The sequence below is a fragment of the Macaca fascicularis genome, chromosome 9 (genome assembly GCF_037993035.2).
Source record: "Macaca fascicularis isolate 582-1 chromosome 9, T2T-MFA8v1.1".
NCBI classification, from domain to species: domain Eukaryota; kingdom Metazoa; phylum Chordata; class Mammalia; order Primates; family Cercopithecidae; genus Macaca; species Macaca fascicularis.
The window spans coordinates 29,185,936-29,201,427 of NC_088383.1; the positions used below are offsets into that span (position 1 = coordinate 29,185,936).

General features: G+C 42.5%; 1 long non-coding RNA gene across 1 annotated transcript in view; it reads right to left on the minus strand.

The window, feature by feature from the left end:
- Positions 1–15,177, minus strand: part of LOC141407660 (uncharacterized) — a 50,391-nt gene extending 35,214 nt beyond the window's left edge. The window contains exon 1 of the long non-coding RNA XR_012417559.1: positions 15,048–15,177. This is a non-coding gene — a long non-coding RNA (uncharacterized lncRNA). The remainder of the gene's footprint in view (positions 1–15,047) is intronic.
- Between the last annotated feature and the right edge of the window lie 315 nt (positions 15,178–15,492).

The following is a 15,492-nucleotide window of genomic DNA, read 5'->3' on the forward strand; positions in this document are numbered from 1 at the left end:
GACAAAGCCTTGTTACTGCTGCATTAATTTTGCTGAGAACTTTCTTCCTGACCCATGAGAGCAACTTGGTTCCTGTTCCTTCTCCAAGCTTGGTTCTTCCAGCTTTCCAGGAGTTCTCTAAGCTTTTCCAATACATTCCATTTGCTTAATATAGCCAGAGTTGATTTTTGTTGTGGGGTTTTTTGTTGCAATAAAAAATCCTAGTGAACCACAAATGGCTACTTCAGCTTCTCTCATCAAAAAATAAAATAAAATAAAATAGTATCCTGATCTTATGTATCAAAAGTGCTCTATGATGACAACTTCACAGTGCTCTCTAGAGTGGCTGACTACATCATTAACTGCTCTTGGGACTTTATGGAAATATGTAATATTTTAAATCAATTTTTACATTTACGGTAGAAAATTTAGAAAGTTCAGAAAACTTCAGAAAGAACAAAAACAAAAATGGCCTCACCAGCTAAATGCAACTACTGTAAAATTATTTACAGAATTATTTCAAAATTGGTACAAGCAAATAATACCATTTCTCTATTTTAGATTTCTATCTAAAATTTCTATTTAGGCCAGGCATGGTGGCTCATGCCTATATAAAGCTCCCAGTGCTTTGGGAGGCCAAGACAGGCAGATCACCTGAGGTCAGGAGCTCGAGGCCAGCCTGGCCCACATGGTGAAACCCCATCTCTACTAAAAATACAAAATGTAGTCAGGCATGGTAGCGCATGCCTGTAACCCCAACTACTGGGGAAGCTGAGTCAGGAGAATTGCTTGAACCCGGGAGGCAGAGGTTGCAGTGAGCAGAGATTGTGCAATTGCACTCCAGCCTGGGCGTCAGAGTGAGGCTGTCTCAAAAATAAATAAATAAAATACAATAAAATTTCAATTTTAAAAAGATATTTTATTTTTGAGACAGGGTCTCACTCTATCACTGAGGCTAGAGTGCGGTAGATCGATCACTGCTCACTGCAGCCTTAACCTCCCCAGCTCAAGCAATTCTCTCACCTCATCCTCCTGAGTACGGGAGACTACAGGTGTGGGCCACCACGCCCAGCTGTTTTTATTATTATTATTATTATTCATAGAGACGGGGGTCTTATATTACCCAGGCTGGTCTTGAACTCCTGTGTTGGGATTACAGGTGTGAGCCACTGTGCCCAGCCTCTATCCAAAATCTCAGGTAGAAATTTTTCACTTTTTTTCTTTTCTACTTGGTCTTTTTCTATTTGCAGCCAGTTCTGCATGCAACAAATCTTCATCAATGTTGTACTCTGTCAGTTCAACAACAGAAATTCCTATATCATCTGTTAAACTCTGATATTTTGTTTGGTTTGTTCAGTTTACAGAATAAAAAAATCATAAATATGCTCAGGCTATATTCTCTTTTATGTCTCACCCATACTGGGTAATAAACACCTAAATTGCCCAATGTTATAGGGAGATTTTGAATCTAAACAGTCCTCGATTCAAGTTCTAGTTCCTCGCTTCTACTGCCCCTGTGATCCGAGGTATTATGCTTGATCTGTGTGCTCCTCAGATTCCCTGTTTGCACAGAGGGGATACAAATATCTGTCTTCAAGGGCAATGTGAAGATTAAAGATATGAAAAATGCTTAGCATAGTAACTAAGCCATGCATTGTGTGGAACCTCTACTCTCCGTGTGTTATCTATATTAAGTGGGAAGTAAACTGTAGCCAGTACCAAATATGAAAGAAAGGATAACAGTCAATCCCATATTTTTATCCCCTTGCCTTAAATCAGTAGTTCTTAACTTTTTTCAATCACTCCTTTGAGTTCAAAGTAAGCTATGAACACTCTCTATAGAAAAATAGACATTATAAAATAAACCCAAGTTTTTATGTAAAATTTCATGAAAGTTCCAAATACCTTAGAGTCATTCTATGGACGTTAAATTTTTTTTTTTAATTTTTTTTTTTTTTTTTTTTGATATGGAGTCTCGCACTCTCGCCCAGGCTGGAGTGCAGTGGCTCCCTCTTGGCTCACTGCAAGCTCCGCCTCCCGGGTTCACGCCATTCTCCTGCCTCAGCCTCCGGAGTAGCTGGGACTACAGGTGCCCGCCACCACGCCCGGCTAATATTTCTGTGTTTTTTTTAGTAGAGACAGGCTTTCACCGTGTTAGCCAGGATGGTCTCGATCTCCTGACCTCGTGATCCGCCTGCCTCGGCCTCCTAAAGTGCTGGGATTACAGGTGTGAGCCACCGCGCCCAGCCTTTTTTCATTATTTATTTAATCAAGCTATGAGTAGGACTTTATATTAGTTATATTTCTTTTTTTTTTTTTTTTTTTTTTGAGACGGGGTCTCGCTCTGTCACCCAGGCTGGAGTGCAGTGGCCGGATCTCAGCTCACTGCAAGCTCCGCCTCCCGGGTTCACGCCATTCTCCTGCCTCAGCCTCCAGAGTAGCTGGGACTACAGGCGCCTGCCACCTCGCCCGGCTAGTTTTTTGTATTTTTTAGTAGAGACGGGGTTTCACCGGGTTAGCCAGGATGGTCTCGATCTCCTGACCTTGTGATCCACCCGTCTCGGCCTCCCAAAGTGCTGGGATTACAGGCTTGAGCCACCGCGCCCGGCCTATTAGTTATATTTCTTATGGAAGGATGTCTTAGAACCTTACTGCAACATTTTTTTTTTTCTTTTAACTTTTTTTTAGGTTCAGGGGTACATGTGCAGGATTTTTTATATAGGTAAACTTGTTATATAGGTAAACTGTACAAAAAAGTTGGTACTGCACTTTTTTTTTTTTTTTAGACATAGTCTCTGTCTATTGCCCAGGCTGGAGTGCAGTGGTGATCTCAGCTCACTGCAAGCTCTGCCTTCCGGGTTCACGCCATTCTCCTGCCTCAGCCTCCCAAGTAGCTGGGACTACAGGCAACCGCCACTCTGCCCGGCTAATTTTTTTGTATTTTTAGAAGAGATGGGGTTTCACCATGTTAGCTAGGATGGTCTCGATCTCCTGACCTGTGAACCGTCCACCTTGGCCTCCCAAAGTGCTAGGATTAAGGGAGGAGACCACCCCTCATATTGTCTTATGCCCAATTGCTGCCTCCAAAGAAAGAAGTAAAAACTAAAAGGCAGAAATGAAATCCACAGGCGGACAGCCCGGCGCCGCACCCTGGGCCTGGTAGTTGAAGATCGACCCCTGACCTAATTGGTTCTGTTATCTTATAGATTACAGACATTGTATAGAAGTGCACTGTGAAAATCCCTATCTTGTTTTGTTCCGATCTAATACCGGTGCAAACAGCCCCCAGTCCCTTCCCCCCTGCTTGCTCAATCAGGACCCTCTCACATGCACCTCCTCAAAGTTGTGAGCCCTTAAAAGGGACACGAATTGGTTACTCTGGGAGCTCAACTCTTGAGACTGAAGTCTTGCCGATGCCTCCGGCTGAATAAACCCCCTTCCTTCTGTAACTTGGTGTCTGAGGAGTTTTGTCTGCTGCTAGTCCTGCTACATTTCTTGGTTCCCTGACCAGGAAGCCAGGTGAATGGTGGATGGTGTAGGCAGCTCCTTAGGCGGCTTAAGCATGCCCTGTGGAACATCCCTGCAGGAGACTCGAGCGAGCGACGCGGATCCTGAGAGCGAGCACTCCCGGGTAGGCATTTGCCCCGGTGGGTCGCCTCGCCAGAGCAGTGTGTGGCAGGCCCCGGTGGAGGATCAACGCAGTGGCTGAACACCAGGAAGGAACGGGCACTTGGAGTCTGGACATCTAAAACTTGGTAAGACTAGTCTTTGAAACTTGCCCACTCCGTTTGAGTGGAAGCGTGGCCTGATCACCCATGGTGTGCCTTTATCGGCACTTTGGTTTTGGTTTTGATTTGGTTTGAATTGCTTGACAGGACCAGTCTTGGGAACTTGCCCACTCCATTTGAGTGGAAGCGTGGCCTGATCACCCTTGGTGTGCCTTTATCGGCACTTTGGTTTTGGTTTTGATTTGGTTTGAATTGCTTGACAGGACCAGTCTTGGGAACTTGCCCACTCCATTTGAGTGGAAGCGTGGCCTGATCACCCTTGGTGTGCCTTTATCGGCACTTTGGTTTTGGTTTTGATTTGGTTTGAATTGCTTGACAGGACCAGTCTTGGGAACTTGCCCACTCCATTTGAGTGGAAGCGTGGCCTGATCACCCTTGGTGTGCCTTTATCGGCACTTTGGTTTTGGTTTTGATTTGGTTTGAATTGCTTGACAGGACCAGTCTTGGGAACTTGCCCACTCCATTTGAGTGGAAGCGTGGCCTGATCACCCAGGGCGTGCCTTTATCAGCACTTTGTTTTTGTTTTTGGTTTTGACTTGGTTTGAATTGCTTGACAGGACTGGTCTTGGGAACTTGCCTACTCCATTTGAGTGGAAGCATGGCCTGATCACCCACGGTGTGCCTGTACCAGCACTTTGGTTTTTGTTTTTGACTTGACTTGGATTGCTTGATACTTTGGTTTTGGTTTTGACCTGGCTTGGATTTCTGGATACTCAGATTTTGGTTTCGATTTTGGTTTGGTGTAAACTACAAAAGTGTGCATGTGCCCTTTTTTACCAGTTCTTTGTTTTGTGGTGTGCGTGTGGTGTGAGCGTGGTGTTTTGTCTAGAGGAAACATGGGTGAGGCACAAAGTAAGCCCACCGCTCTAGCAACTATGTTGAAAAATTTCAAAAAAAGGATTTAAGGGAGACTATGGAGTACTATGACACCAGGAAAACTTAAAACTTTGTGTAAGATTGACTAGCCAGCATTAGAGGTAGGTTGGCCATTAGAAGGAAGCGTGGACAGGTCCCTTGTTTCAAAGGTATGGCACAAGGTAACCTGTAAGTCAGGGAACCCAGACCAGCTTGTTTTAGATCCCCCGCCCCCAACACACAGTGGTTGAGAGAACAGCAGCATAAGTGGCTGGCAGAGGCAAGGAGAGACCAGCAGAGAGAGAGAAAGGAAAGGGACAGAGAGGAAAAGAGGCAAAGAGAGAGAGAGAGGAAGAGATGGAGAGGAAGAGACAGACAAAAAGGGAGTCAAGGAGAGAGAGAGAGAGAGAGAGAGAGAGAGAGAGAGACAGAGGCAGAGAGAGAGGAAGAGACAGAGGCAAAAGGGAAGTCAAAGAGAGAGATATATAAGTAGTTAAACAGTGTGACATGTATTATAGTAACTTCTAATCTTGTGGCCTTAGACAGTCTAGTCCACAGACATAAAAAAAAAAAAAGGTTCGCTTTGGAAAAGAATGGTTATCATCTTCGGAAAAAAAAAATCAAAAAAAGGGGGGGGGGGCGGAATTTATATAAAAAGAGTGTTATATGGTAAATTCTTGTCCTAAAATAAATTAACTGGTTGTTTAAAGAAAGAAATGTTTGAAATAAGTCAGAAAGTTAAGGCATATTAAAAAAAATTGCCTGTAAAAGTCATGAAAAAAAAAGTTATAAAAATATGTGTGTTAAAAAAGGGAATTTATGCAAAAAATGTTTTACAATTTAAAAGTAACTAGGCCTCCTGAATGTAAAACTATTGAAAAAAAAACAAAACAAAACAGTTTATGTGCAAGGTGTATAAGAAAAGCAAAATATACCTTTGGTAAAAGGATTATAAGGAGGCATAAGAATGTATATTTTTACCTACATTAAAAAGTTAAAAATTATTGTTTTGAAGGTTTAAGCAAGTTTTAAAACGTTAATTGTAAAGAACATTGTGTAAACATATTAGCTAAAGTTAAAGAAGTATCATCCAGTTTTTCTGTGAACTGGACATTAAAGTAAAAGCATAACAGGTTTTAAAGTAAAAGCATAACAGGTTTTTCTTAAAGCACCAGCCTGCTCTTTAGCAAAAATTTTAAAAGATTAAAAAGAGTCTATAAAATCTTACCTTATGGTCAAACATTAAAAATTAAATGAATATGTCTACAAGGTTTTATTAAAATTAGGTTTAACATTAATAACACACTAATATAAAGATAAAATTTAGCTTATCTGGTATAAAAATCATATGAGAAGCATTGTTAAATGTAAAATGGTGTTTGGCTTTCTTTGGTTTAAAAACTAATAAAAATAGGTGCTAAAGGAAATTTCTCAGTAAAAAGGCACTAAGGACTATAAAGTCCACTGCCAAGGTCCCCACATTTAAAACAAAAGGTCAATTTCTTAAAAATCATACACTTGATTTATCTTCTACTTTCCTTTCTCACAAAAAACAAACAAACAAACAAAAAAAACTAAAAGTTTTAGCACATGTACCACCGCTAGAATTTCCAGTAAACCAACACCAGCCTGAAGATCACATTCTTATCGAAAGGTGGAAAGAAGAAAATCTCGAGCCAGCCTGGGAAGGACCCTACCTTGTGCTGCTAACCACAAGACTGCTGTTCGTACAGCAAGGGAAAAAAAAAAAAAAAAAAGGATGGACTCATCACACCAAGCGCCAACCCCTCCAGAGTTGTGGGCCATAGTCCCAGGGGAAAACTGTCATGCGCGTCCGTGTGAAAAGACTACCAAACAGGCTTTGTGTGAGCAATAAAGGTGTTTATTTCACCTGGGTGCAGGCGGGCTGAGTCCGAAAAGAGAGTCAGCAAAGGGAGATAAGGGTGGGGCCGTTTTATAGGATTTGGGTAGGTAAAGGAAAATTACAGTCAAAGGGGGGTTGTTCTCTGGCGGGCAGGTGTAGGGGTCACAAGGTGCTCAGTGGGGAAGATTTTGAGCCAGGATGAGCCAGGAAAAGGAATTTCACAAGATAATGTCATCACTTAAGACAAGGACTGGCCATTTTCACTTCTTTTGTGGTGGAATGTCATCAGTTAAGGCGGGGCAGGGCCTTTTCACTTCTTTTGTGATTCTTCAGTTACTTCAGGCCATCTGGGCATATACGTGCAAGTCACAGGGGATGCGATGGCTTGGCTTGGGCTCAGAGGCCTGACAAAAACCCTACCAAACTAAAGCTAAGAAAAATTTAACTCTTTTAATCTATTCTATTACTCTTTCTTCTTTCCTCGTTCTATTGCTGACCATCTAGTTATTAATATAACCAAGTCAATTTCGCCTCAAACTATTGCATTTAATGCTTGCTTTGTTACACCCTGTGAGGACTTGCCAAGTCAAAGACAGCTTTCTACTTCAGAAAAGTACTTCTGTCCCTCCTGACTGTCCTCAGAGTAGGCTTTAGTAAACTAGGACCATTTAATCCGGGGAGATTTTGATAAAGACCCCAGTGCCAACCAGGAGTGTTGCCCCCCAATGTACAGCTTTCATGCCATAGTTGGTCCAACGTTCTGTGGACCACTAAAGAGCAAGGATGGACTGCCCCAACCGGTTTTTGTAATTTCCCTAAAACCATACATTCATTTTACTAGAGGATCATAGAAGTTAAAGACTTAAAACAGGCCGGGCGCGGTGGCTCAAGCCTGTAATCCCAGCACTTTGGGAGGCTGAGACGGGCGGATCACGAGGTCAGGAGATCGAGACCGTCCTGGCAAACACAGTGAAACCCCGTGTCTACTAAAAAAATACAAAAAACTAGCCGGGCGAGGTGGCGGGTGCCTGTAGTCCCAGCTACTCGGGAAGCTGAGGCAGGAGAATGGCGTGAACCCGGGAGGCGGAGCTTGCAGTGAGCTGAGATCCAGCCACAGCACTCCAGCCTGGGCGACAGAGCGAGACTCCATCTCAACAAAAAAAAAAAAAAAAAGACTTAAAACAAACTTTATCAATTAAGACAGGATACCAAGATGCAAATGCCTGGTTAAAATGGATCAAATATTCCATCTGCACATTAAACAAAAGCAATTGTTATGCTTCTGCACATGGCAGGCCAGAGGCCCAGACCGTCCCCCTTCCACTAGGGTGGTCCTCCAGTCGACCAGGCATAGGCTGCATGATAGCTCTTTTCCAGGATTCTACAGCCTGGAGTAATAAGTTATGCCAAGCTCTCTCTGCTATATCCTAAAGTCCCTGCGGGTCAGCCCCCAAGGGCCATCCAGCTTCTGTCTCCCAACACTAAGTTCACTTTGTGTCTCTCACGACAGGGAGGAAACTTAGCACTCCTTGGAGACTTGAAAGGATGCAGTGAGCTTAAGAATTTTCAAGAGCTTATCAATCAGTCAGCCCTTGTTCATGCCTGAGCGGATGTGTGGTGGTAGTGTGGTGGACCTTTACTGGGCACTCTGCTGAATAACTGGAGTGGCACTTGTGCTTTAGTCCAATTGGCTATCCCATTCACCCTGGCATTTCATCAACCAGAAGGAAAAATAATGATAATAAGACATCATAAACGAGGGAAGCCCCTTATGGGTCTTTCAAATCTCATGTCTATTTACACACAATTGGAGTCCCACGAGGAATATCAGATCAATTTAAAGCTTGAAATCAAACAGCTGCAGGATTTGAGTCAATATTTTAGTAGGTGACAGTTAATAAAAATGTAGATTAGATAAACTACATCTATTACAACCAACAGCAACGAGCTTTTCATGAGTTGAAAGAAAAACTCATGTCGGCCCCAGCCCTGAGGCTACCTGACCTGACAAAACTCTTTATACCCTATGTGTCAGAAAGAGAAAAAACGGCAGTTGGAGTTTTAACCCGGACTATGGGGCCTGACCAAGGCCAGTGGCCTATCTCTCAAAACAACTAGACAGAGCTTCCAAAGGCCGGCCCCCAGGTCTAAGGGCCCTAGCAGCAAAGGCCCTGTTAGCACGAGGAGCAGATAAACTAACCCTTAGGCAAAACCTGAATATAAAGCCCCCCCATGCTGTGGTAATAAATACCAAAGGACATCATTGGTTAAAAAATGCTAGATTAACCAAGTGCCAAAGCTTGCTATGTGAAAATCCCCACATAATCGTTGAAGTTTGCAACACCCTAAACCCCGCCACCTTGTTCCCGGTATCAGAGAGCCCAGTTGAACATAACCGTGTAGAGGTGTTGGACTCAGTTTATTCTAGCAGGCCCAACCTCCGAGACCATCCTCAAACATCAGTAGACTGGGAGCTGTACGTGGACGGGAGCAGCGTCACCAGCCCCTGCAAAGTGACTCTGAAGAAGACGACAAGCCCTGCTGCAGTCACACCCGGAAGCTGACTGGTCCACGCCCGGCCAAATCATGAGGAAACTCATCACGGGACTCATTTTCCTTAAAATTTGGACTTGTACAGTAAGGACTTCAACTGACCTTCCTCAGACTGAGGGCTGTTCCCAGTGTATACATCAAGTCACCGAGGTAGGACAAAAGGTTGCTACGGTCCTATTATTTTACAGTTATTATAAGTGTACTGGAACTCTAAAAAGAACTTGTTTGTATAATGTTATTCTATACAAGGTATGTAGCCCAGGAAATGACCAACCTCATGTGTGTTATGACCCATCTGAGCGTCCCATGGCCACAGTTTTTAAAATAAGATTAAGGACTGAGGACTGCTGGGGGCTCATAAACGATATAAATAAAGTGTTAGCCAAAACAGAAGGAAAAAAAGGGTGCCCAAACAAGTCACCTTAAAATTTGATACCTGTGCTATCATTAATAGTAATAAGTTAGGAATAAGGTGTGGTTGTCTTAATTAGAAAAGAGGCTATATGGCAGAAAATAAGTACATCTGTCATAAATTAGGACTGTGTGGAAACAAATGTAAATGTTGGTCTTGTGTCATTTAGGCCACTTGGATAAAAGAAAAAAAAAATGATGAAAAGGATCCAGTCCACCTTCAGAAAGGAAAAAATGGCCCTTCCTGTACTAAGGGACAGTGTAACCCCTTAGAGCTAGTAATAACCAATACCCTTGATCCTTGCTGGAAAAAAGAGGAGTGTGTGATCTTAGGAATTGACGGGGCCAGACTGGATCCTCGAGTAAATATCTTGGTTCGAGGAGAAGTTTACAAAGGCTCTCCTGAGCCAGTGTTTCAAACTTTCTATGATGAGCCAAATGTACCAGTACCAGAAATTCCAGAAAAAACAAGAAATTTGTTTTTGCAATTAGCCGAGCATGTAGCCCAGTCTCTCAATGTCACTTCATGTTATGTATGTGGAGGAACTGTAATGGGAGATCAATGGCCATGGAAGCCCAATAATTAGTGCCTACAGACCCAGTTCCTGATGAATTTCCAGCTCAAAAGAATCACCCTGATAATTTCTGGGTCCTAAAAGCCTCAATTATTGGATAGCTAGAGAAGGAAAAGAATTCACTCACCCTGTAGGACGACTTAGTTGTGTGGGACAGAAACTGTATAATGGTACCACAAAAACAGTCACTTGGTGGAGTTCAAATCAAACAGAGAGGAATCCATTTAGCAAATTCCCAAAGTTGCAAACCGTGTGGACCCACCCGGAATCCCACCGGGACTGGACAGTCCCCACTAGATTGTATTGGATATGTGGGCATCAAGCTTATGCCAAATTACCTGACCAGTGGGCAGGTAGTTGTGCTATTGGCACTATTAAACCATCTTTCTTCCTACTGCCCATAAAAAGAGGCAAACTCCTGGGCTTCCCTGTCTATGCTTCCCGTGGAAAGAGAAGCATAGCTATAGGAAATTGGAAAGATGATGATGGCCCCCTGAGAGAATCATACAACATTATGGGCCTGCTACTTGGGCACAAGATGGCTCGTGGGGATACCGGACCCCCACGTACATGATCAACCGAATCATACGGTTACAAGCTGTCTTAGAAATAATCACTAATAAAACCGGCAGAGCCTTGACTATTCTGGCCCGGCAAGAAACTCAGATGAGAAATGCTATCTATCAAAATAGATTAGCTCTTGACTACTTGCTAGCAGCTGAAGGAGAGATCTGCAGGAAATTTAACCTTACTAATTGCTGCCTACACATAGATAATCAAGGGCAAGTAGTAGAAGACATAGTTAGAGATATGGCAAAACTGGCACATGTGCCTGTGCAAGTGTGGCATGGATTTGACCCTGGGACCATGTTTGGAAAATGGTTCCCAGCGCTAGGAGGATTTAAAACTCTTATCATAAGAGTTATGATAATAATAGGAACCTGCCTACTGCTCCCTTGTTTGATACCTGTACTTCTTCGAATGATAAAAAGCTTCATTGCTACCTTAGTTCATCAAAATGCTTCAGCACAAATGTACTATATAAATCGATATCCATCTGTCTTGCAAGAAGACATGGGTAGTGAAAATGAAAGTGAGAACTCCCATTAATAAAATGAGTGAGAGTCTCAAAAGGGAGGAATAAGGGAGGAGACCACCCCTCATATTGTCTTATGCCCAGTTGCTGCCTCCAAAAAAAGAAGAAGTAAAAACTAAAAGGCAGAAATGAAATCCACAGGTGGACAGCCCGGTGCCGCACCCTGGGCCTGGTTGTTGAAGATCGACCCCTGACCTAATTGGTTCTGTTATCTTATAGGTTACAGACATTGTATAGAAGTGCACTGTGGGCCGGGCGCGGTGGCTCAAGCCTGTAATCCCAGCACTTTGGGAGGCCGAGACGGGCGGATCACGAGGTCAGGAGATCAAGACCATCCTGGCTAACACGGTGAAACCCCATCTCTACTAAAAAATACAAAAAACTAGCCAGGTGAAGTGGCGGGCGCCTGTGGTCCCAGCTACTCGGGAGGCTGAGGCAGGAGAATGGCGTAAACCCGGGAGGCGGAGCTTGCAGTGAGCTGAGATCTGGCCACTGCACTCCAGCCTGGGCGACAGAGCCAGACTCAGTCTCAAAAAAAAAAAAAAAAAGAAGTGCACTGTGAAAACCCCTATCTTGTTTTGTTCCGATCTAATTACCGGTGCAGACAGCCCTCAGTCCCTTCCCCCCTGCTTGCTCAATCACGACCCTCTCACATGCACCCCCTTAGAGTTGTGAGCCCTTAAAAGGGACAGGAATTGGTTACTCCGGGAGCTCGGCTCTTGAGACTGAAGTCTTGCCGATGACTCCGGCCGAATAAACCCCTTCCTTCTGTAACTTGGTGTCTGAGGAGTTTTGTCTGCCGCTCGTCCTACTACAGGATTACAGGCGTGAGCCACTGCGCCCAGCCTGCAACTTTTAAAATTTGGTTTATCCATCCATTTTTTTCTAACCTTATTCTATAAAAGAGTTGAGGTGGTTGTACTTCAACTAGATCCAATATATTAATGGGTTTAGCTAAGGAGATTCTATACATAGAAAGCCTGATAACTTTCTGAGATTATCCTTAGTTAAAACTACTGGATGACTTCCACTAAAATATCACATATATTTGATTAAACAATTTGTTAAGCAAAGCAATATATTTTTGGTTGAGAAACTCACAATAATAAGAATTTGTAATTTACCTTTATTCTTGTCAAAAAAAAAAATCGGCTTTTAAAAATAAAAGGTATATTTTAAAAAGAAACCACAAAATTCACTTCTTTAATCCTTTATGAGATACAATGCAGAAAAGTACATAAACATACAGTTTAATTGATAATTAAAAGCAAATATATGCAATTACCATATAGGTCAAGAAAGAAAACGGCCAGCACTTCAGCAGCAATCCTTTTCAGTACAAAACTCACCATTAATTCAACACCCAATCTTTTGAATTCGTCAGGACATAAATTACCCATAACACTAATTTTTGTTTTCACAATCGCATTAGACACAAGCATTGGAAATGTTACTGAATTTGCCTTTTTTTTTTTCCAAAGCAGGTTTGAGTTTGCTTTAGATACTCTATTTCTGCTTTTCAAGATGCTATTTATTCAAAGGAAGTGAACATCATATTCAAGGTACTGACGCCCTCAGAAAGAGAAATTGGAGTGAGCTGTATTGTTGCTATGATTTTTTTTATTATAGAAACATCATTCAGATTTGAATTACTTCATGGAGACGCTACCATTAGGCCAAACTAAATAACTTGGAGTACAGTATGGTCTATTTCCTTCCTTCCTTCCCTCCCTCCCTCCCTCCCTTCCTTCCTTCCTTTTTTTTTGAGATGGAGTTTTGCTCTTGTTGCCCAGGCTGGAATGCAGTGGCACCATCTCAGCACACTGCAACCTCCGCCTCCCAGGTTCAAGAGATTCTCCTGTCTCAGCCTCCCGATAGCTGGAATTACAGCCGCCCGCCACCACGCCCAGCTAACTTTTTGTATTTTTAGTACAGACGGGGTTTCACCATGTTGGCCAGGCTGGGCTCAAACTCCTGACCTCAGGTGATCCACCCATATTGGCCTCCCAAAGTGCTGAGATTACGGGCGTGAGCCACCACGCCCAGCCAGTATGGTGTATTTTCAAAAGGAGATCATTTCTTCCCATATTTGAGGTTTACCCATTTAAATTAGATTAGCTAGGAGTAACAGTAAATGAAAAATTACAGTGGTTTATCAAAAAAGCAGATTATTTTCTAACTCCTCACATTAAAAATCTCTCTAGAGAGGTAGTAGTCTCTCTAGAGGTGACATGCCGTCCCATGATGCTAGGAAACCGGGCTCTTATCTTTGGCTCTATCATCCTTAGCACATGGTTTCCACTTCAGAGTCCAAGGTGCGTATTCACGCTCCAGCTCTCACATTCACATTGTAGCCAGAAAGAAGGAGAAAAGTAGAAGAACCTTTTCCCTTTAAGGACATTTCCTGAAAATTCCGTGCACCACTCCTGCTTATGTCCTGTTGGACAGACATGGCTAAGTCAAGCTACAAGGGAAGGGGAGAAATACAGTCTGTTTCTGGACAGAGAGAGGCCCACTAAAACCTAGGGATTCTACAAAGAAAGAATGGAGAAAAAATACTGGGAGAAAGCCTCCTTTTGACAGAGCTTTTATATTTGTAGTGTTCCACAGGTAAATGTATTCACTATATAAACGGGTCAATCTTCTTTCAAATGTGAAAGTAACTTGCATATAGAAAAACATCCAAAATTTACTTTAGAATTTTGCAAATTAAATCTAGTTTTTTAAATGTTGATTTAAGATGGCCTGTCTTTGTTGATAAAGTAATATTCCTTTTTTCGGAAGTATACTTTGTGATGAAAAAAAAAGAATCAAAGCCAGATGGAAAACAGCATTGTAAAAGGAAAGAATTCAGTACTACCACACCGTTGTATACCACCTGGCAAGCAGACAACACTAATATGAATTTGGAACCCCACCGATGGAGTCATATGTCCGTGCTGGACTGGGCTGCTAGGATACGCACCTGCCTATATATGCCAAGCGTGTTCCCTACTACATGCTTTTAAAGCAGTGGCTTAAAGGCACATAATGCAGGCCAAAGGTGGGCTTGAAAGAATACTCCCATAGAAGTCACATTATCCCAAAGTGATAACAAGATTTGATTAATTAGGAAATACTGGACATTTATATGAGTAGAATTATCGTATTTCCTCAACACTCTCTCTTTACAGACTCTAATGCTCCATCAGCTCAACGTAGCATCCACGTCCTCAAAACCCTCCATCAGAGTAAATATAAGGCTCGGTAAACACAAACATATTTGAGGAAATATGATAATTCCACTCATATAAATGTCCAATATTTCCTAATTAATCAAATCTTGTTACCACTTTGGGATGATGTAACTTCTGTGAGAGTATTCTTTCAACCCTCAAACACTGCATGAAAACTGGATGCCTAGTAATTCAATGCTACCTTGGATTAAACTGTAGCCTGCATGACTCCTTTGATCTATCTTGCAGGAATTCGAACTATGAAAATAGTACCTGAATATGCATGTTTGAAAGATGTTTGTTTGTTTGTGTTTACCGAGTCTTATGTTTACTATGATGGAAGGTTTTGAGGAGGTGGATGCCATGTTGAGCTGAGGGAGCATTAGAGTCTGTAAAGAGAGAGTGCTGACAGGGGTAATGATTGCCGGCTACAGGGTCCAGAGAAATTCTACATGAACAAGAGACAATTGCAGAAAACATTAGAAACCTCTGGGATTCTACAACACACTCTATTATTAAGCAAATTTTGCTTTACCAAAGACCTCTAGATATGTACCATTTCTCTAAAATTTGGGAGAATAAAGGGGACCCAAGAAATCACTGGCAGGCTTTCCTTCTGCTTCATTTCAAAGACAAATAGCTGAAGGATAATACAGAAGCCTCTGAGGCAATGATAAGCCATTGAAAGCCGAAGAACTACATGTAACTTACCTAGTGACACTATTACACTGGCAAAACAATTGCAAGAATAAGAAACCAAAGTAGAAGATCATTGTATTCACTGATTCATTTGTGTTCACCCTGCGAATTAATACTGCTGCTTCTATACTGGGGCTGGGAAAGTTGCATAGTGCTCCAGGATTTGGTCAAGGACGAAAGCTTCCTAGATACAGGTGGCATTTGGGACCTGAAAAACAGCATACAGGACAGCAATGAGTAAGCAGCAAGGGAACCCACACACAGAAGAAAAATACTAAAGAGTTGCTCCCATTTCTTTTTCTCTCTTTCCTTTTTTTTTTTTTTTTTTTGGAGTCTCACTCTGTTGCCCAGGTTGGAGTGCAGTGGCACAATCTCAGCTCACTGCAACCTCTGCTTCCCAGGTTCAAGCGATTCTCCTGCCTCAGCCTCCCAAGTAGCTGGGATTACAGGAGTGCAC